Genomic DNA, 23,165 nt, shown 5'->3' with positions numbered 1-23,165 from the left:
TTGTATTGAATGCTGTACTCAAAAGTCCTAAGTAGCATAGCAAGGCAAGAGAAAGAAACTATACAAGCACTGGAAAGAAAGACACAACTGCAATCATCATACTTCAGCTAAGGTGGCTGAACAGAGATCTATACACCAAAAAAGTTTCTATCAGTAAACTGAAAATGTAAAAAAAAGAGGAAAAACTTACTATTTAAAATTTTAACAACAATAATAATTAAATTTAAGAGAAAATTTGAGAGACTTATGAGAAAAAGAAACTATTGAAAGATATTTTTAAATATCTAAGGGACTTTCCTAATGGCTCAATGGTAAAGAACCCACCTGCCAATGCAGGAGACACAGGTTGGAGCCCTGTTCCAAGATGATCCACATGCCCTGGAGCAACTAAGCCCATGCCCACAACTATTAAGCCTGTGCTCCAGGGCCTGGGGACTACAGCTGCCGGGCCCACATGCCGCAACTGCTGAGGCCCTCGCACCCCAGAGCCCATGCTCTGCAACAAGAGAAGCCATCACAGCAAGAAGTCTGCGCACCACCACTAGAGTAGCTCCCGGTCACCGCAACTAGAGAAAGTGTGAGCAGCAATGAAGAACCAGCACAGCCATAAATAAATAAAAAATAATCTAAATAGCTAGAAAGAGACACTACGGTTGAGGAGAGGAAGGCTCAATATAATAAAAAGAATAAATTAAATGCATGTGTAGATTAAAGCCTCTGAAGTATTGGGCTCATATACAAAGCAAGTCCTATTTTTAATAAGAGCTTTTGAACTTTTATGTAACGTGACTCAAATTACTCCCTTTGACAGATATTTTTGCAATTGGTATAAACTTACTAGGTACTAATTACAGGTATTTTACTTTACTAAATTGTAGCAAGAGTTGCTATCACACTTCAGAATTCTGACAGCTACAAGGAATAAGTAAGAGTGAAGAGCATGTGATCAGTACATGGCTCAGTTCTGGGTGAACGTGCTGTGGTCCCACTGGTTCAAAGCTCAATCGGTGCGGACAATCACCACAGTGCAAGTTCTAATAACCACTCCTGCAAGTGATGAAATGTTGCCAACATTTTACACAACATGTAAAGTTTTCATTCTTGATAATTATCTGTGAACACTGCCAAAACACAATCTCCTTAAGTCACCTAAAATTGTAAACATTTATTTTGAATACAAATTTCACTTACAAGAGGAAAACAGACAAGACATTCATGACACAATGGTCATATTGAGCTCCTATGGACCTGTATGTGGTCCTTATACATGTAAGACCTAGAAGCAGTTTCCCAGTCGGCTTTACCATGGATCTGAATTTGATCAAATTTTTTTTTTCCTTTTTGTCTTTTTTTCCTTTAGGTCTTTAGGTCTAATTTATTCAGTTTAATTTTGGTTTATGTAGGTTTCATGTGCTGCTTAAACTATGCTTCATCTAAATTTCCTAACAGAGAATTAGAAATAATGATCATCTGTTTTATTTGTTGCTCAGAGATGATAATACTAATAGTTAATATTTATTGAATGCTTACTGTGTGCCAGGCACTGTTACAAGTGCTTTGTATGGAAAGTGAAAGTGAAAGTTGCTTAGGCATGTCCAACTCTTTGCGACCCCATGGACTATAGAGTCCATGGAATTCTCCAGGCCAGAATACTGAAGTGAGTAGCCTTTCCTTTCTCCAGGGGATCTTTCCAACCCAGGGATCAAACCCAGGTCTCCCACATTGCAGGCAGATTCTTTACCAGCTGAGCCACAAGGGAAGCCTAAGTGCTTTGCATACTTTTAAATCATTTAATCTTCACAACAACCCACATCAGGCGGACTATATTACTATCACCATTTTACAGATAGGAAAACTGAGGTACAGAAAAGTTAAGGAACTTTCCCAGCGTCACACAAGTAAGTGGAGAAGCTTAGTGATTCATGCCCAGCTGTCTACAGAGCTGTCTCCAGAGCCCAGACCCACATTACTATGTCATATTTCTTTTCATAATAGTTAAAAAGATACACAAAATTATTATAGATGAAAAAACCATCAAAAATTATCAATAAGAGTTAAATGACAGTTAAGCAATATTAATATCAATACAACTTATCACAGGTTGATACTTCACAGCTCTTGCAAAGTTTCATGGCCATGATTAAGAGTTTTGAAATTGGACAGACCTGGCTCTGAATCTTGACTGTGCCCTTTACAAGCTGTGTGACTTTGGACAACTTTCGTAACTTCACCAAGCCTCAGTTTCCTCATCTGTAAAATGAGAATAATAAACATCTCACAAAATTGTTGTTAGTAACATAATTATTGCTACATTACATGGATATGATAAATCAAAAGACAGATACACAAAATAAAAAGAGGAAGCTCACAACTTCCCCCAGGAATCAGAGCTTTATTATGATGATATAACAAAGATGACCACTTCAAATCACCATGGCAACTGTTAAGATCCACATACAAACAGAAACATAACCTCCTCTAATTAATAATAAATCATTCCTCTGAACAGCAGTCAAATGCCTAAAGGTACACTACTGAATCTCTGAAATATAAAATACCATATGTATATAGAGAAAGAGCCAAACAGAAAAGACATTGTTGTCTACTGACAACAACTCCCATGAATCCCATTGCAGGCATATACTTTCTAAGACCAGTAATATTCAAGGGGCCCAAAACAGGAAGAAGGGTGTCAAGAAAGAATGATTCCCACCAATAGTAGAAAGGAATTTTTATAAGAGAAAAATAGAAGCAGACACATCATCGAAATAGGTTAGAACTACCATTACCACTGAAGAATAATTGTGTCCGTTTACACCTGGAATTTTACACTAGTCAAAACAACTGAAACTGTCACTATGGCTGTCTTTAGAATCTCAATAAAATAATTTTACAATGAATAATGAGATTTCTATCAATACCTGCATTTGCCAGTAATACATCTATCTGTGGTAAGGTTAGGTGTTTCTTTGAAGGGGTGATTTTAGCAACACAATACAAAAATCAATTTAAAACAGGAAAAATAGAAATCATACAAAAATCCTACAGGATAATTTTGTTAAAACAGTTCATCAATACTATCACCAAGGTGCATTTTTATGAATGTTATTAGTTTAAAAAGTAAATTATATTATTAAAATGGTACATTACATAAAAATAATTATTAAAATGACTGCATTCATTGTAGCTCAAAGATTTAATAAAGAAACAACTTCTATCCCCCCAAATACCCTCTTTTAACAACGGCAAAAATGGCCTTCAATTTTTCTTAATAAAATTATAAAATGATCTGTCTGGAACAAAGGTCATTTAATTTTTACAAAGCACTTTTTTAAAGAAAACTTATTAGCTAAATAGGAGATACTTAAGAAGTCCTTAAACTAACTAGTTCATAAATAAGTTTAAGGAAATGAACATAGGACGTGAGATGCCCAAGGTTACTAAGCCATGACAAAAATCCAAACCAAAAAATCCTTCTGTTCTATATCCTAATAATTTAGAGTTTTTTCTACTTGATCAGCATTTGCTTCACTACTTTCTCTAAACGATGAGAATAACTTTTTGTCCTTTTCATGAATTTTACAAATCATTAATAAGATCAAGTCAGTTCAACCACAACTCAAGTATTTTAATTCAGGAATTTTTAGGTAAATTTATGTAACTTCAAGAAAATTTGCAAATATCACTATTTACATTTTACCCCATTTGCTTTGTCAGTCTCTTTCTTCCTCACAAATTTTTTTTCTGAACCACGTGAGAGTGAGTTGTAGACACTTAGCATTTCAGCCCTCAATATTTTTTTTTCATATAGTTTCCCAGGAACACAGACATTCACTTAGATAACTACAGTATACCTAACCAAATCAGTATTGTGTCAATGTTAAAATTTCTACTATATAATTACAGCCCATATTCAAATATCATTAACTGCTTTAAAAAATGTCTTTTAAAGCTACCTATTTCCCCAGTCCAGAAGTCAATTCAGAATCATGCACTGCATTTACTGGTAATGTCTCTTTCAGAATCCTACCAACTGGAACAGTTTGTTAGCCTGTGTCTTATAAGACTGATATTTTTAAAGAACACAGACCATTTATTTTGTATAATGTTCCTCAATTTAGGTTTGTCTGATGGTCTCTCATGTTTAAATTCAGGCTATGCATTTTTTGTAGGAATGTCGCGAAGTAATGTTGGGTGCTTCTCACTGCATCACATAGAAGCTGCAAGAAGTTATGGGTTCTATTACCAGTGATACTAACTTTGATCACTTGCTTAATGAGTATCTGCCAAGATTCTCCACCTTGAAGTTACTGCTTTTCTCTTTGTAATAAGTAAATACATTGTTAGGAACCATCTTGAGACTATGTAAATACCATTCTCCTCATCAAACTTTACTCCACAGTTTTGGTACCTGCAGAGGATTACTGTGTGAAAGTACTATTTTAATTGTTCCCAAATGGCCATTTTCTAATTCCAATAGTTCTATACTTATTAACCATTCTAATGAAGAACTTTCCCTTCTCCCCAACTTAAGTCATTTATTCATTCACTTACTTATTTGTATGGTTCTTATTTTTTCAACAGGTTATAATCTATAACTATCATCATTCATTTGGCCCGTGGATGCTTCTCCACACTGGTTCCTGCTCCTTTCGACACATCCCCACCATTCTTTGACTACCTCCTTCCTTCCTTTTTGAAACAACAGTATGTTCCAGACTCCTCTTGTACTTTCTCTGACCCAGTTCTTCCTGGGATCAACCATTTCTCCAAGGAGCTCTGGTTTCCTTTAAGTAGAGAATGGTTTAGAAACCAGCATATGGGAGTTAGGTATGTTCAATGCAATTGCTTCAAGGCCTCTTAGCAAACAAAGCTGGAATTATAGATACATATATACATATGTGTGTGTACGCATATACACATATGCATACACATATGTGTATATGTGTACACACATATATGTATACATACAATTATACACATCCCTAAGAGAAAGATACATAAGTGTATACATGCATACATATATATTTGTCTTTATACAAATAAATGTTAAAAACCATGAGTTCATAACTTCCCATTTAAATCCAACAGCACAGGATTTTACTGGAGTCTTTTCTTCCATATATATAAAACTACCTTCTCCAACAGTTCAAAAACCTGGCTCCCATGATCCTCAGTACACTTATTCATTTGTTGAGTCTTAATATAGATAGAAAATAGTTTCAAAGTTGCCAATTCATATCATTACAAAAAAGAGCCTACAAATTAGGGTTTATTATTTGTTTACAGCTCTTTTAATTTTGAATTTCAAAGTACAGGATGCTCAAAAGTTACTTGGGTTACTTATTTTTCCCCCTTCACTGTGTTTATACTTATTTTTCCCCCTTCAGAGTGTTTATACTATTAATTTGAAGCACTTTAGATTTGTTTCTATTTATATTTTAGGGTTTTAGCCCAACTTTATTGATTTTCTTTGCTGATTTTTTGTTTTCTTTTGTTTAGTATCTAAAATGTTAGCATGATAAAGTTCTCTGATATTCTGAATTGATGGCATATGCAGTGTTACCAGGAGTTCTCTCAACCAGTGGCTGTAACAGAGCTTTATATTTTAGAAAGTATATTTCCCATAGGAAATGAGCCATTCTGTAGCCAATCACATGTATCTACCACCATTCCACTGAGGCCAGATGTTTTCTGGGAATTACTATTTCAAGATATAGAAAGAAGGATAAAATGAAATGGGCAACTCCTACTCCAGCAACTTCATAGATCATCACTTGCAAAACAGTTTTCAAACCATGCTACTTAGAGAGATGCCACAGGGTGGAAAAGGGCAGGACCTGGAGGCAGAACTCCAGGCCCCTGCCCTGACTTCAATTAAAGTTGTTATTGCTTTTACTAGTATAATATATTGAGCATCAGTCTGAGATTTTGTTCATCTAACTAATTCAGCAAACATTTACTGAGTATATGCTGTCCCACACACTGTTCTAGGTGCTTCAGTGAAAAAAGACTTTATGAGATTTAGAATTCTAGTTGTGGGAGAGATAAACTATAAACCTAAGGAAACTGTATAGTCACTTAAAAAATAAAAGTTATAGAAATAATTCAACAAAATAGTTTGCAGTATTAGATAGCATGTTCAGTTTAGGTCTCACTGAGACAGGAAAGGTTACTTTTATATGAATAATTTTTTAAGCTTGAAGTCATGAAGAGAGAACAGCGATCAATTTTTCAGTTGGTGCTAAACTGTGTCTTCAGGTCAGAACATGAGAAAAAAGTCATGAAACATTTTCCTTCCTTCTTTCATTGAATCTTAACCAATATTTAGATTGGTTTTTCTCAATCCAGATCCTCTACTTTGTAAGTAATTACATATTTCTCCTAGATTCTGGCAAAGGGCTTTTTTGTTTTTCCTTTTCTTTTGTTTTTATTTTAGACAATTTTAGTGGGAAAATGACCGAGGTAAAATCGGGGCTGTTAACCACTCTTTTAGAACTTAAAAGTACATTAATTTTTATCATATCTAAATACACTATCACTTCCCTATGTTTACAATCAACAAAAGACTAAGATATCTAATCTTTCTCAGTTGTGCTAAATCATACCACTCAAATCCTAAACAACTGAGTTTGAACCTAAGTGCAGAACTTTATAATAACCACAGGTAACAGTTAATCAGCCCTTACTATGTCCCAGCTATTGTCTTAAATGATTAATGTCTATTACTTTATATTTCAAAACAACACTAAGAACGTTACGTGATAAGTCCCATCAGTACCCTCCTTTTATAGATGAAGAAACTGAGAAATGGAGATGAAATAACCTGCTCAAGGTTTCACAGCGTCTAAGTGACAGAGCCGGAATTAAAAAACAGTTTGTGCCATTAACGTGCATATTAAACTGATTCTCAAAAAATCTTTCATAATGTGTTCTAAATTCCATCCTGTTAAATTTAAGCAATTCAGCCTATGGAGGGGAAAAAAATCTGACCTCAATGCTATCATCTAATATATATGGCTATTTTTCAAAGCTTCAACTGAGTACTTGATCAGTATGCCATGAAGGGGTCTAATGAAACTATTAATAAAAATGTGACTAGGAATAGCAGCAAATGAAATCCAACAATGTATAATAAGAATTATACACCACAACCAAGTGGGATTAACCTCAGGTTAGTCAAGGCTGATTCAACATTTGAAAATTATTTAATGCAATCCATCACATTAAGACGTTAAAAAGAAAAGTCACATGATCATATCAAGAGATACAGAAAAGGCATTTCACAAAATCCAACACTCATTCCTGATAAAAACTCTCAGCAAACTAGGAATAAAGAGGAATTTCCTCAGCTTAACCAAGAACATCAAAAAACTTACAGCTGACAATTTACTTAATTGTGAGCAACTGGAAAACTTCCTAATAAGATTAGGAACATACAGGGAGCTCAAATCTGATGCTCTGTGACAACCTAGAGGGGTGGGATGGGGTGGGAGGTAGGAGAGAGGTTCAAGAGGGAAAAGACATGCATATACCTGTAGCTGATTCATATTCATATATGGCAGATACTAACACAATATTGTAAAGCAATTATCCTCCAATTAAAAATAAAATTTTTTAAAAAAAGAACAAGGAAAGATGTCTCCTCTCACCACTGCTTTTTTTTTTCTTTTTTTTTTTATTATTATCTTTTTTTTTTTAGTTGGAGGCTAATTACTTCACAACATTTCAGTGGGTTTTGTCATACATTGACATGAATCAGCCATAGATTTACACGTATTCCCCATCCCGATCCCCCCTCACACCTCCCTCTCACCACTCCTTTTTAAAACACCACCCTTAGTTAACATATCATAACAGCATCCATTATGCTAGTTAATGGAGTAAGATAAGGAAATAAAAGATAAAGAGAATAGTTATATTCTATATAAAACTGCATATTATATAAAAACAAAATAAAAGTGTCTTTTCACAGATGATATGATAATTTATGTAGAAAATTAAAAAAGAATCGGTCAAAAAACTCCTGGAACTAATAAACAATTAACTATAGCAAAGCTGCAGGATACAAGGGACAAAAGTCAATATACCAGCAATAAAGAAGAATTTGAAATTAAAAACAACAAATTTTACATAAGCACCTATAAAATTAAATATTTGGGTAAAATTTATGGCAAATCTAACAAAATACATAAAAGATCTTGAAATCTAAAAACTCTGATGAACAAAATCAGATGAACTAAATAAATGGCGAGATAATCTATGTTAATGGATAGGAATACTCAAAATTATCAAGGTATCAATTCTTCCCTACTTCATCTACAGATTCAACACAATTGCAATAAAAATTCTAGCAAGTTATTTTGCAGATACTGACAAACTCATTCTAAAATTTAAAGCCCCAAATGGACCCACGTGAATATTGTTAACTGATCTTTCACAAAAGAATAAAAGCACTATAATGGAGAAAAGACAGTCTTTTCAATAAATGACACTAGAACAAGTGGACAGCCACATGAAAAAATTAATTTAGACACAGACTTTACATCCTTCACAAAAACTAATTCAAAATGGGCCACAGACTGGGATGTAAAATGCTAAACTGTAAAACTTGTAGAAGATAACATGGGGCAAAATAAAATCTAGATAACTTTAGGTGTGATAAAAACTTTAAGAATAGACCAAAGGCATGATCCATGAAAGAAATAACTGATGAGTTAAGACTTCATTAAAATTAAAAACTTCCGCTCTGCATAAGACTGTCAAGAGATTACAATCCACAGAATGGGAGAAAGTATTTCCAAAAGGCACATCAGAAAAGGGACTGTTATCTAAAATACACAAAGAACTCTTGAAACTAACAACTCTAGTTAAAAATGGGCAAAAGACCTGAACAGATATCTCAACAAAGACGATATACAGATGGCAAAAAAAGATCATGAAAAGATGTTCAAAATCATACATCACTGGGGAACCACAAGCTAAAATGACAATGAAATACCACTACACACCTACTGGAATGACTAAAATCCACAACACTGACAACACCACATTCTGGCAAGGATATGTAACTTTCACTCATTGTTACTGGGAATGTAAAATGGTACAGCCATTTTGGAAGAAGAGTCTGGCAGTTTCTTACAAAACTGAACATACCATTACCTTACAATCCTAGGTATTTACCCAAAGAACCTGAAAAACTCCACACAAAATCCTACATGATTGTTTATAAAAACTTACTACACAACTGCCAAAACTTGGAAACAACCAAGATGTCCTTCAGCAGATGAATGAATAAATACAGTTAAGTCTCCTACACACAAACGAGCTCAGTTCTGAGAGCATTTTCCTAGGTCCAATTTGTTCATTAAGTCCAACAAAGTCAGCCTAAGTACCCAACTAACACAATCAGCTCTACAGGACTGCATTATAATAGGTTTATAATACTTTTCACACAAATAATGCATAAAAAACACACACACAAAAATAAACATTTTTAATCTTACAGTATAGGACACCCTAAAAAGTACAGTAGTACAGGTCAACAACTGGCATGCCGGGGCTGGCATTGGGTGAAGAGGCAAGAAGAGTTACTGACTGGAGGAGGAGAGGAGCTGGGAGATGACAGAGCTGAAGGATCCTCAGCTACAGGAGATGGAGGGCAAGCTGCAATTCTGACAATAACGGCAACTTGCTCGTTCTGGTTCCTTGTTGGACCCAAGTCTATCTGTGCTGTGCTAAGTCGCTTCAGGCATATTCAACTCTTTGCAACCCTATGGTCTGTAGCCCACCAGGCTCCTTTGTCCATGGGATTCTCCAGGCAAGAATACTGGAGTGGGCTGTCATGCCCTCCTCCAGGGGATCTTCCCGACCCAGGGATTGAACCAGCGTCTCCTACGTCTCCTGCACTGGCAGGTGGGTTCTTTACCACTAGTGCCCCCAATTCTATCTACCCTCCTCGATCCAGTGTCCTCTGTTCTCCCACAGATGACGCTCACAGTAGCACTGGACTGCATTCAGAACGGCTGCTGCAACCTTCGCAGACTGTTCCACATCCAGGTCCTGCGCCTAGAAACTGACAATGCCTCCTCAAACATGGAAAACCCTCTTGCCATCTCCTGCACTGTCCGTCTCTTGGGTTCCTCAGTTACTTCTTCCTCTTGTCTCAGACTGTCCTTTCTCTGTGCCTCCAACGCCATCAGGTCTTCACTAGCAAGCTCCTGTTACACAGCAACAGTCTGTACAGGAGGGCGCACAAAACCACAACACCTGCAGAGGACGCACACACGCGGCAACGTGCACTAGACACGTGAGCTGACTTATGTGACTGGACATGCGAATCCACGTTCGCATCTTTGCAAATCTGCAACCTGAAGGATCGTATTACTGTAAACTGTGATACATCAAAAGAATGGAATAATATTCAGCACTAAAAAGAAATGAGCTTTCAAGCCATAGAAAGACATCGGGAACAGGCCCAAAAGACTTCTCCCCAGAATCAAGCGGGTTATGGAAACATACATGTTTGCCCTTTGTGTACAGAATTTTACCCAGTTGTTAACTCACCTATCTGAACTATCAGGAAACCCACAATACGGATGGAGGGGGAGAAAAAAGTGAAAGGGATGAAGCAGTGCAAACCTCTAGTTAGAAAATACATAAGCTGCAGGGATGTAACATACAACATAAGGAACACTGTCAATAACATAACCACTGTGTATAGGGACTAGACTCATTGTGATGATCATTTCATAATGTATGCAAATACAAAATGGCTATGTAATACACCTGAAGCTAATGTAATATTGTATGTCAACTATATTTTGATAAAAAAAGAAATCCATGTTTCTAAATCTTATCCAAAAACATGTCTCAAAACAGTTATAGTTCCTCTTCTTATATTAGACAAAAACATCTATATGTTGCTTCTTAATTCTATTTTTTTTTTAAATTCTGGAATTTTTTAATGTACTTTGTGGAAAAAACCGTTGTAGTTTGAACCAGAAAACGTATCTTCCTTACATCAACAAATTATGGATTGAGGACCAATTATAGGGCAGATACTCTTCCAGACTATGGAATAAGGCAGAGAACAAAGCAAGGCCCCTACCCTTCTGGTGTATGCTATTTGAGGAGATTATAAAAATAATAAGGAAACAAATATATAATGAGGAAAAATCAAACAGGGTGAGACGAAAGTTACGTGCTGAGATTGGAAGGTAGGTAGAAAGGAGGACTCTCTTTTAGATAAAGTACTCATTAGGCTACATTTGAACAGAAAGATCTCAAGGTATTTAGTGAAAGGACAAGTCCAAATAGAGAGGTGGGAGAGAACATTCCAGGTCAAAAGAACAAGTGCCCAAGTCTGGAGGCAGGACTATGTTCATGTGCAGGAGAAACAGCAAGGAGATGATGTGGCTACAGCTCCCCCAGTGAAGGGAGGGTAGAAACTGAAGTCAGAAAGGAAGTCAAGTGCTTCAAAGAGGTTCATAGGATAGTTGGTCTATTTGAGGTGTACAATAAATCTATTCTTTTATTCTTAACAAGATCAGCCACTAGAAGTTTCTGACCAGAGGAATAATGAGATTTATACTTTTAAAGGATCATTTTGGCTACTGTAGGTAAACAAATCATGAAATTGGAACTAGTTCGGTCTATTAAATTTCAGACTGCCTCAAGAACTATGGACGGAGGTTCATGACATTGTACAGGAGACAGGGATCAAAACCATTCCCAAGAAAAAGAAATGCAAAAAGGCAAATGGTTGTCTGAGGAGGCCTTACAAATAGCTGAGAAAAGAAGAGAAGCTGAAGGCAAAGGAGAAAAGCAAAGATATACACATTTGAATGCAGAGTTCCAAATAATAGCAAGGAGAGCTAAGAAAGGCTTCCTCAGTGAGCAATGCAAAGAAATAGAGGAAACAATAGAATGGGAAAGATTAGAGATCTCTTCAAGAAAATTAGAGATACCAAGGGAACATTTCATGCAAAGATGGGCACAATAAAAGACAGAAATGGTATGGACCCAACAGAAGCAGAAGATATTAAGAGATGGCAAGAATATACAGAAGAACAACACAAAAAAGATCTTCACACACCAGATAATCATGATGGTATGATCACTCACATAGAACCAGACATCCTGGAATGTGAAGTCAACTGGGCCTTAGGAAGCATCACTACAAACGAAGCTAGTGGAGTCGTGATGGAATTCCAGTTTTTAAGCTATTTCACATCCTAAAAGATGATGCTGTGAAAGTGCTGAACTCAATATGCCAGCAAATTTGGAACACTCAGCAGTGGCCACAGGACTGGAAAAGGTCAGTTTTCATTCCAATCCCAAAGAAAGGCAATGCCAAAGAATGTTCAAACTACCGCACAATTGCACTCATCTCACACACTAGTAAAGTAATGCTCAAAATTCTCCAAGCCAGGTTTCAACAGTACATGAACTGTGAACTTCCAGATGTTCAAGCTGGATTTAGAAAAGGCAGAGGAACCAGAGATCAAATTGCTGACATCCGCTGGATCACTGAAAAAGCAAGAGAGTTCCAGAAAAATATCTACTTCTGCTTTATTGACTATGCCAAAGCCTTTGACTGTATGGATCACAACAAACTGGAAAATTCAAGAGATGGGAATACCAGACCACCTGACCTGCCTCTTGAGAAACCTGTATGCAGGTCAGGAAGCAACAGTTAGAACTGGACATAGAACAACAGACTGGTTCCAAATAGGAAAAGGAGTATGTCAAGGCTGTATATTGTCACCCTGCTTATTTAACTTATATGCAGCGTACATCATGAGAAACGCTGGGCTGGAAGAAGCACAAGCTGGAATCAAGACTGCCAGGAGAAATATCAATAACCTCAGATATGCAGATGACACCACCCTTATGGCAGAAAGTGAAGAAGAACTAAAGAGCCTCTTGATGAAAGTTAAAGAGAAGAGTGAAAAAGTTAGCTTAAAGCTCAACACTCAGAAAACTAAGATCATGGCATCTGGTCCCATCACTTCATGGCAAATAGATGGGGAAACAGTGGAAATAATGTCAGACTTTATTTTTGGGGGGTCCAAAATCACTGCAGATGGAGACTGCAGCCATGAAATCAAAAGACGCTTGCTCCTTGGAAGAAAAGTTATGACCAACCTAGACAGCATATTAAAAAGCAGAGACATTACTTTGCCAACAAAGGTCCGTCTGGTCAAAGCTATGGTTTTTCCAGTAGCCATGTATGGATGTGAGAGTTAGACTATAAAGAAAGATGAGCCCTGAAGAATTGATGCTTTTGAACTGTGGTGTTGGAAAAGACTCTTGAGAGTCCCCTGGACAGCAAGAAGATCCAACCAGGCCATCCTAAAGGAAACCAGTCCTGAATATTCATTGAAAGGACTGAAGCTGAAGCGGAAACTCCAATACTTAGGCCACCTGATGCGAAGAACTGACTCATTTGAAAAGACCCTGGGAAAACACTGAAGGGAAAGATTCTGGGAAAGACTGAAGGCGGAAGGAGAAGGGGATGACAGAGGATGAAATGGTTGGATCGCATCACTAGTTGAATGGACATAAGTTTGAGTAAACTCTGGGAATTGGTGATTGACAGGGAAGCCTGGCATACTGCAGTCCATGGGATTGCAAAGAGTCAGATACAACTGAGCAACTGAACTGAAACTAAACCAGGTAAGAGGTGAGAGTGGCTTGGAGCAATGGAGATAAGACAGGTCAGAGAGGTGTGTGATCCACTCTCTATCTGTGCCCCCAGCTCCAGAAGAGACCACACCTGGAGAAGCAGTTGCAACACTTTCACCAAATGAATAAATTCACAATACGCAACAGTCATTTTCCAGGACATGTTATCTTAAGATGTATCTCAAGAATGGAGGTGACAGGATTTTGCTGATGAACTGAATGAAGGTTGTGAGAGAAAGTGAAAAATGAAAAATGACCTTAAGGCTGCTGGGGTGAGTAACTGCAAGGACAGAGTTGCTGTTTACTGAGACACAGAAAGACACAAGGTAGAGTAGGTTGAAGGGAATAAATCAGAAATTTGGTTGCTATGCCTGATAAAACGTAAAAGTTTACAAATGAGATAGCTATATGTTAAATTCGCTTTTGAAAATGACTAGCTTCAAGTCTAGTACATACATTACATTCATCATTAAACAGTCCTAATCTCCAAAACTGAATGTAACATCTGCTCCCTCTGATCACCACTTTTTTTCACTGCTTACGGCCTTTATTACTGTTTATGTATTGTAATTACTGGTATACATCGTGTCCCATAGAGTTCAGATACCTTGAGAGCAAAGTTCGCGGTTTATAGTTGTAAAATAGTAAAAAGTGAAAGTGTTAGTTGCTCAGTCTGACTCTTTGAAACTCCATGGACTATGGCTAGCCAGGCTCCTCTGTTCATGGAATTCTCCAGGCAAGAATACTGGAGTGGGTAGCCATTCCCTTCAAGGGTTATCTTCCTGACCCAGGGATCAAACGCAGGTCACCTGCATTGCAGGCAGATTCTTTACCATCTGAGCCACCAGGGAAGCCCATAATAGTAAAAAAGGCCCATCATTTATTAAGCACATTCATCATTTATTGAGCTCATTTATCATTCATTTATTGAACTCATTTAATTATTCTATTATTGGTATTTAACACATAAGAAAATTCTCATTCAGAGATACTGAATAATTCTATTCATACTTCAGAGCTCTGCTCAAATATCACTTTCTCAAAGTAGCTATCCTTGATCACCCGTATCATCTGAACGAAACCTCTATAATAAACTCTATAGAACTAAAACTCTACAATAAACTCATAATACCTTGTTTGTCTCCTCTACTGTTTATCACAATAAATGTGTTCTTGGTAGCTCTCCTCCCTAAAGAATATAAGGTACATAAAGGCAGGATACTCATACATCAAGCTGACTGCAATGATTAATACATGCTTTAAATTGTTTATAATAATGCTATTATTATAAATTAATATTATTTGATAAGTGATTTAATAATAAGTAGAGACATCCATTACAAATAATTGTAGAGTAGATTGTATCAGACCAATTCTCTTGGCAAGAAAAACTAAAAATTGAATTTAAAAACAAGAAGTAAACAAGAAAGGCAGCCAGGATGTGAGAAGACAAAATACAGGCAACAAATGAAATGCAGAGTTAAGCCTAACATTCTCCACTAATTTTTCCTCTTGAGGCAACTAGTTGCAAGCTAAAATGTTTAGCAGTCTCACAGACCTGCAGAGACAGAAATCAGAGTTCAGAGGTTATCAAGACAAGCAGGATTTGAGGGGCTAAGATTTCAGAGAAAAGGCAATCACAGAAAATCAAGTCTGAACATGCTGTACTGTTTTTGCCCTCAGGGTATTTACTGAATCCTAACCTGTGTGGAGGCAAGAGGCCAAAAACCAAGCAAAGTGCCTATTTTAAAGCAAAAAAGGTAAGTAGAACTCTTGGTAGTCTCACAATACTAGGAAAAGAAAAATTATAGTTCAGAGCCTGCCAAGATGGAAAGGCCCTGGCAAACATTGCAGAATTCTATTTGATACCTCTGAAGGACAGGACTAAGGGGAAACTGGATTTAAACCAACCCTTAAGAAGCCTAAAACAAAGCCTCAAGTCATCTCAAGCCTGTATTGAATCAAGGTCATCTGCTCCTACTTTTAACTATTACCAGAAGAAAATTAAATCCTCTCCAGTGAACAATATCACCATTAAGAGCCTCTATCATTTCTCATACTTAATGTTTGACATTCATTTTTATATTACTAGGAATCCTAGGAGACAAGACCAAATGACTGAAAGCCACAAGAAAAAGACAAGAGAAAAAGATCAAAAGGGGATCTAGATATTATAATTATTAGACACAGACTTTAAAATAACTGTGTCTAATATGTTCAGTAAAGTAGATGAGAATTTCACCACAGAAATGGAATCTACAGTAACAAAAGAAAAATAACTAACTAAAATTCTAGAACTAAAAAATACATAATATAAAATTAATGATAAAACACATTCTTATAATAGTAGATTGGATACTAAATGAAATAGAAAACAGGTCAACAGAAAATAAACAGATGAAGAACAGATGGGGAAAAAAACGATGAAAAATACTGAACAGCATATGACAGATATTTGGGATGCAAAAAAAGATCTAACATCCATTACAAATTATTATAGAGTAGATTGTACTAGACCAATTCTCTTGGCAAGAAAAACTATAAAAGATCTAATATATACATACTTAGACCCCCAGAAGAAAGTGAGTGCAAGAGAGGGGCAGAAGCAATATCAGAAGAAATATGCCAAACCTGACAAAAGACTCAAGAGTACAAAGGAAACTCAAGCACCTTAGATATAAAGAAAACCACCTAAAAGCCTTAATAAAAACATGAAAACCAAAGACATTACCTCTCTAACAAAAACAATGGAGTCAAAAGGTAATGGGATGATATATTCAAAACGCTGAAAGAAAATAACTACCAACCCGCAATTCTGTGCCCAATGAAAATGTCCTTTAGAAGTGAAGACAAAATAAAAAGTGAACTACCTGAACTAACACAATATTGTAAATCAACTATACTTCAATTAAAAATTTTTTTTAAAAATTATCTGTGAAGAAAGAAAATAATCTCAGATGAAAGCACAGTAACACAGGAAAGACTCAAGAATACTAGAAAGAGAAAATGTGAGTAAAATTAAATAACTGAATTATTTAAAACAATAATAAAATAAAAACAAAAGAAAAAAACCCAAAACAAAGAAACAAAAACCAAAAGAAGAATGGTAAATGAAATCAAAGAGCTGTAAGGTACTTGTATTATCCAGAAAATAACAGCAGTAGACTGTCTACAAAAATGGCCAGTTATTCCTCCCATTCCTTATGCACACTCCTTTACAATGTGATTTTGCTACTCTTCCTATCAAGACTCCACTCTTCCCATTAAGAGGAATTCGTTTTCTTTACCTCTTGAATTTGAGCTTTGGCTCATATAACTTGCTTTGGCCAATGGGACATTAAAAAAATGTGATACAGCAAAGACTTAAAAAGTGCTTGAACATTTCAATCTCTGCCTCTCTTAGAACTTTTAGTCATCAAGTGAATGAATGTGCCTGCTAAAAAAGACCACAAAAAGAACAAACTCCCCAACCCTACCCTGGCCAAAAGCTTGCCCACCAACATACATTTAAGTGAGGCTATGCTATAATACCATTTGGTCCCAGCCAAACCACCACCAGACTACAGAGACCAATACAGCCCGAGCCAAACTGCCAATCCATGGGCTATTAAACTATAAGCTACTAACTAAGCCTTTTATGAAGTGATAACTAACTGATATAGAGCTAATACATATAAGTACATCAGTGGTTCTCAAAACAATGTTTTGGTGCTGATTTTGCACCCAGGGGACATGTGGCAATATCTGGAGACATTTCTGATTGTCACAACTGAGTGGGTGCTACTGGCATCTATTAATAGTAAGACCAGGGATGCTGATAAAAATCATATAAGGTCTCCACAATAAAAAATTGTCCTCCCTAAAAAGTCAACAGTGCCTAGATTGGGAAGCAAAAAAGTAAAGAATGATAGAATGAGGCAGCCTTTAGAACAATTCCTATCTAACAGAACTTTCTACATGATGAAAATGTTTTGTATCTGTGCTACCCAATATAGAAGCCACTAGACACATTTGCTAGTGGGCACTTGAAATATGGCTACTTTGATGGAGGAATTACTTTTAAATTGTATTCGGTTTTAATGCATTTATTTTAAACTTAAATAGCTACATCAGCTAGTGGCTTCTGTACTAAACAGCACAGCTCTAAAATTAAAAGCTAGTGATACGGACAGTAGTTAAAATTAGATTGGATAACAGTTGAAATGAGTTTGATAAAGTTAATGCCCATAGTCACTTGCTACAAATAAATACTCTGAATATTCTTTTTTTGTTATTTCAGTATCTATAAATTCTGAAATGTACTACACTGATAAAACTATAACAGAAATTTTTAAATAAATTTACCATATCCTGCAAAAACAAACAATTATTCAGGAAATGCTGACCAACAACCTTAAGTACAGGGCTTTTCTAGATTATTAGCATGAATGCCCTAGGAATTTCCTGGGCCTCTTTTTTTTTTTTTTTTTTTGAGGTTTAAAGAGATCTATAAAGAACTGCTATATTTTAGAGGCCTTCAAACAGTACAAAATGAATAGCTTTTAATCAAATCATTTCAGGTAATTAAATATTCATTTACTCCCCTACAGCAGTTCAGTCTCCTTTTTTACCCTCTTCTCTGCCCCACCCTATCCACCACAAGAGAAGGAAGAAGTTGATTCAATACTGGTACAATTCCATAGATTTTTTTAAACTTGTCAGCATTAAGTAGGTCAGTTTTCTGCTCTATTGGGTATTTTGGCAAAAGGTTTTCTTACTAGAATACAGTGGCTACTCTGCCTGGTAAGCACATACCACAAAGAAAAAAAAGACTTTGAATAACTCTCCTACGGGAAGAAAGGCTGCCTAATCTCTAGGAGAAAACCCCCGAGTCTTAATTGAATACTACCAGGAAATTCTGACAACAAAACAAAACAGAAGTAAAGAAAATTTCAACTCAAAATTGGTCCTATATAATGAAGTCTAAATACTTTAAAAGCCCTTAGTATCTAGCAATCCACGAAGATTCTGTTGAGACTCATATGAACTGTGGTGCTGGAGAAGACTCTTGAGAGTCCCTTGGACTGCAAGATTAAACCAGTCAATTCTAAAGGAAATCAATCCTGAATATTCACTGGAAGGCCTGATCTGAAGCTCCAAACTCTGGCCACCTGATACAAAGAGCTGACTCATTAGAAAAGACCCTGATGCTGGGAAAGATTGAGGGCATGAGGAGAAGAGGACAACAAAGGACGAGACGGTTGGATGGCATCACCGACTCACAGAACATGAATTTGAGCAAGTTCCGGGAGATGGTGAAGGACAGGGAAGGCTGGCATGCTGCAGTCCATGGGGTCGCAGAGTCAGACACGAATGAGTGACTGAACAACAACATATATTATCAGCCCAATTCTAGTTACTGAGATTATAAACCAAAGGTAATAAATGATAACCTATCAGATGTTTTGTTAGTAAGTCTAATAGAAAAACACCTATTTCTGCTTTATTGATTATGCCAAAGTCTTTGACTGCGTGGATCACCACAAACTATGGAAAATTCTTCAAGAGACAGGAATACCAGACCATCTGACCTGCCTCTTGAGAAATCTGTATGCAGGTCAAGAAGCAACAGTTAGAACTAGACATGGAACAATAGACTGGTTCCAAATTGGGAAAATAGTACGTCAAGGCTGTGTATGTTCACCCTGCTTATTTAACTTATATGCAGCGTACATCATGAGAAACGCTGGGCTGGATGAAGCACAGCTGGAATTAAGATTGCCGGGAGAAATATCAATAACCTCAGATACACAGATGACACCACCCTTATGGCAGAAAGTGAAGAAGAACTAAAGAGCCTCATGATTAAAGTGAAAGAGGAGAGTGAAAAAGCCGGCTTAAACTCAACATTCAAAAAACTAAGATCATGGCATCCAGTCCCATCACTTTATGGTAAACAGATGGGAAAACGATGGAAACAATGCGAGACTTTATTTTTTTGGGCTCCAAAATCACTGCAGATGGTGACTTCAGGCATGAAATCAAAAGACCCTTGCTCCCTGGAAGAAAAGCTATGACCAACCTAGACAGCATATTAGAAAGCAGAAACATTACCTTGCTGACAAAGGTCCATCCAGTCAAAGCTATGGTTTTTCCAATAGTCATGTATGGACGTGAGCGTTGGACTACAAAGAAAGCTGAGCACTGAAGAAATTATGTTTTTGAACTGTGGCATTGGAGAAGACTCTTGCGAGTCCCCTGGACTGCAAGGAGATCAAACCAGTCAGTCACAAAGGAAATCAGTCCTGAATATTCATTGGAAGGACTGATGCTGAAGCTGAAACTCCAATACTTTGGCCACCTGATGCGAAGAACTGACTCACTGGAAAAGACCCTGATGCTGGGAAAGATTGAAGGCAGGAAGACAGGGGGTGACAGAGGATGAGATGGTTGGATGGCACCACTGACCGTATGGACATGAGTTTGAGTAAACTCCGGAAGTTGGTGATGGACAGGGAAGCCTGGCATGCTGCAGTCCATGGGGTTGCAAAGAGCCAGACACGACTGAGTAACTGAACTGAACTGAATAGAAAAAATCTTATCACTAAAATGGAAATTATGGAAAACTTCTCCCTTGTAAGACATACTTCCTGTGAGGACTTTTTTTTTAAGTGAGAAATGACTTAAAACATTTTAATGATTCTTTTATGAAAGCAAATTTGGTAGAAGCTTATTAGAATAAATGATTTATCATAATTAACTTATTATTTCTTTTAAAAATCAATATTGTCTATTGTGACTCTGAAAACTCATTTTTAATCATTTGTAAATCAAATATTAAAAATGAAAACTGACAGATACACATTCTGTCAACTAATTTATTTCATATCAGACCAAAAGTTCCTGCAGAAGCAAGATTACTATTTCCTATTATGGACAGTGCTTCAGGGAGTTCCCTGGTAGCCTAGTGGTTAGGATTCTGGGCTTTCTCTACGGTGGCCTGGGTTCAGTCCCTGGTCAGGACACGGATTCCACAAGCCACAGTGCCAAAAAAAAAACAGTGGTTCAAATGAAAGAAAGGTTAAAAAAAACTATTCACTGAATTTGTTTCCCAGAAAGTTTCAAGAATTTTAACAAATTCTAGAAGAAAAAGTGGAAATCCTGCAAGCTAGATCACATTGATGACTATGGAACACATAGGAATAAATTACTAGAAAAAATAATGCATTGTAGTCAACATTCATGTTGCTATAAAATATATTTACATTCACTTTATCATATTTCACTCACTGTTAGAAACAAAATTTAGATATATACAACATTCCAGATATAATATATATTCCAGAAAAAAGCCAGAAATTCACTCATATTCATCTTTACTTAAGAACTGAAATAAATGTACTGCTAGATTGTTTATTTTCTTAAAGTAGTTTCAGTCAAGAAGCTAGCCATTTTCTTCCCCAATGTCAGATGGTCAAAGTAGATAAAATTAAATTTATAGTAAATGAATAAAATTTTAGAATTTGAATGTCAAAATATACAATGGCTATATAGAAAAAAATTCCCAATACTGGCTCCAAATCTAATAAAAGTCTTTAAAATAAAGTACTTGCAGCTCATTGTCTATGTGGGCCAAGAAGAGTCACAAGTTCTTGCTGGGATCTTTTCCCCATTTTAACAGCTTGGCACCATCAGTAGCAAGTCTTCATATATTTTAAAGTTGTGTTTCAGAATGATGTAACGTACCAGAGGTAAGGAAAGAAGCCTCAACTAACCATTCACAACAGGGATTAAAGGTAGGTACTCACCAATATAGCCATATGTGATGCTAGAGGTGTTCTGCAGCAGGAAAGGCATAGTTTTTGTTTTTTCTGTCTCAACTGTTCTCTTTTAAAAGTATAAATAACAAAAGGTATTTTATTGTTGATGATAATGCAGGTGAGTTGAGTTTTAGGATGTATAAAAGGATACAAACACAGCTAAAAAAGAAGTAAGATCTTTAATACAGCTACTTTTCTCTACATGTAATAGAATCTAAAATGAAGTTGATGTAGCCCTCAGGTGGGAATGGAAACCAATATAGCCTTTTAAGAATTCAATTTGGCAATACACATCCAAAGACTTTTAAATGAACATTTATCTAGGAATTTACCATATAGAAGTCATCACCTCAATCAGTTAGCTTACAGTACATCTGCACACACAGTGCCTCTCAAGTTTTAGCATGCATGAGAATCACCTAAAGAGCTTGTAAGACATAGACAGCTGGGACCCAGCAGGAGAGTTTTTGATTTTGTAAGCCTGGGTAGAAGCCAAAAATTTGCATTTCTAACAAATTCCCAGTTAATACTGATACCGCTGGTCCAAGAACCATACTGAGAACCACTGATACAGAGAAATGGACTTTATGCTGATATAATGTACATAAGCAGTAGTGTGCTGATAAAATGGCTCTGGAAGGAACTGAGCAGGGAAGGGGAGGCCCTAATTTGTAGCATTTGCCAGTTTCTTTAGTTTAACTACTTCCACCATACTTAACACCAAGTTACCAATAATATGGGCTTGCATAATTCTTTAATTACTGGTTCTGGTGAGTTGATAATTTAGAAAAACATAATGGTCATAAATTACTGGCAAGTGAAAATTTAAGTTATGAAAGTGTTATCCTATTAATAAACAAAAATATGCATTTGTGTATGTATATATGAATTTGTGTATGTATGCATCATTTAAAGGTCAGAACGATATAGCCATATTAATAGCAATTACCTCTGTATTAGAGTATTAGAGATAACCTTTTTATATTTGCCTATTTGTAGTTTCAAAAGTAAATACAACTAACAAGTATTATTTGGGTAACTTTTTTAGTCAATATGCAAGGGAGACAAACGATGTCTAAGTAAAGAGATGCTCAACCTCACAATCACAGAAATGTAAATTAAAATAAAATACTACTTTATTCCCATCAGACTGAAGAGACTAAACAGATGAATAAAACCAAATGCCGGTGAGAATTTAAGGAAATGGGAACCCCAGTACACTGCCGGTGGGAGCATAAACTGGGCAACCATTCTGGAAAACAATCTGGCAGTATTTAGTGAAATTAAGTATGTGTATGGATCATAAGTCAGGAATTCCTTTCTTCAGCGTAGACTACAGAGAAGCCTTTGTACAAGTCAACACGGGATATGCATAAGGAAGTTCAGAGCAATTCTATTAGTAATCTTTAAGCCACACCTAGAAATCCGTTTTCAGATAAATAAGTAAAATGTAGAAATGCACATAAAATGCAATATTATACAACAGTCAGTAGGTATAAACTAGATTTACACATTATGTTTAAATCTTAAAATAATGTTGAGCAAAAAATAACTGAAATTCCCAGCACAAAACCATTATACCAAGTCCCAGAATTCAAGCCAGTTTCACCTTGCATAACCAAAATCTCACAACTAAATTTAAAATTCATTTTGTTTCCGTGTTTTCCACAGTACCCA

At 36.3% G+C, this 23,165-nt stretch overlaps 1 protein-coding gene across 11 annotated transcripts in view; it reads right to left on the bottom strand.

Moving 5' to 3' along the window:
- Positions 1-23,165, bottom strand: part of NUMB (NUMB endocytic adaptor protein) — a 157,077-nt gene that overhangs the window by 77,687 nt on the left and 56,225 nt on the right. For 10 of the 11 annotated variants that reach the window (XM_061156724.1, XM_061156734.1, XM_061156728.1 and 7 more), the window contains one exon: positions 2,166-2,250. The exons of the other annotated variant lie outside the window; for it this stretch is intronic. The gene's annotated coding sequence lies outside the window, so the exon portion shown is untranslated. The remainder of the gene's footprint in view (positions 1-2,165; positions 2,251-23,165) is intronic. 11 annotated transcript variants of the gene reach the window in all.

This window comes from Dama dama, chromosome 12 (genome assembly GCF_033118175.1).
Source record: "Dama dama isolate Ldn47 chromosome 12, ASM3311817v1, whole genome shotgun sequence".
Lineage (NCBI taxonomy): Eukaryota > Metazoa > Chordata > Mammalia > Artiodactyla > Cervidae > Dama > Dama dama.
This window is presented reverse-complemented; position numbering and strand designations above follow the sequence as displayed.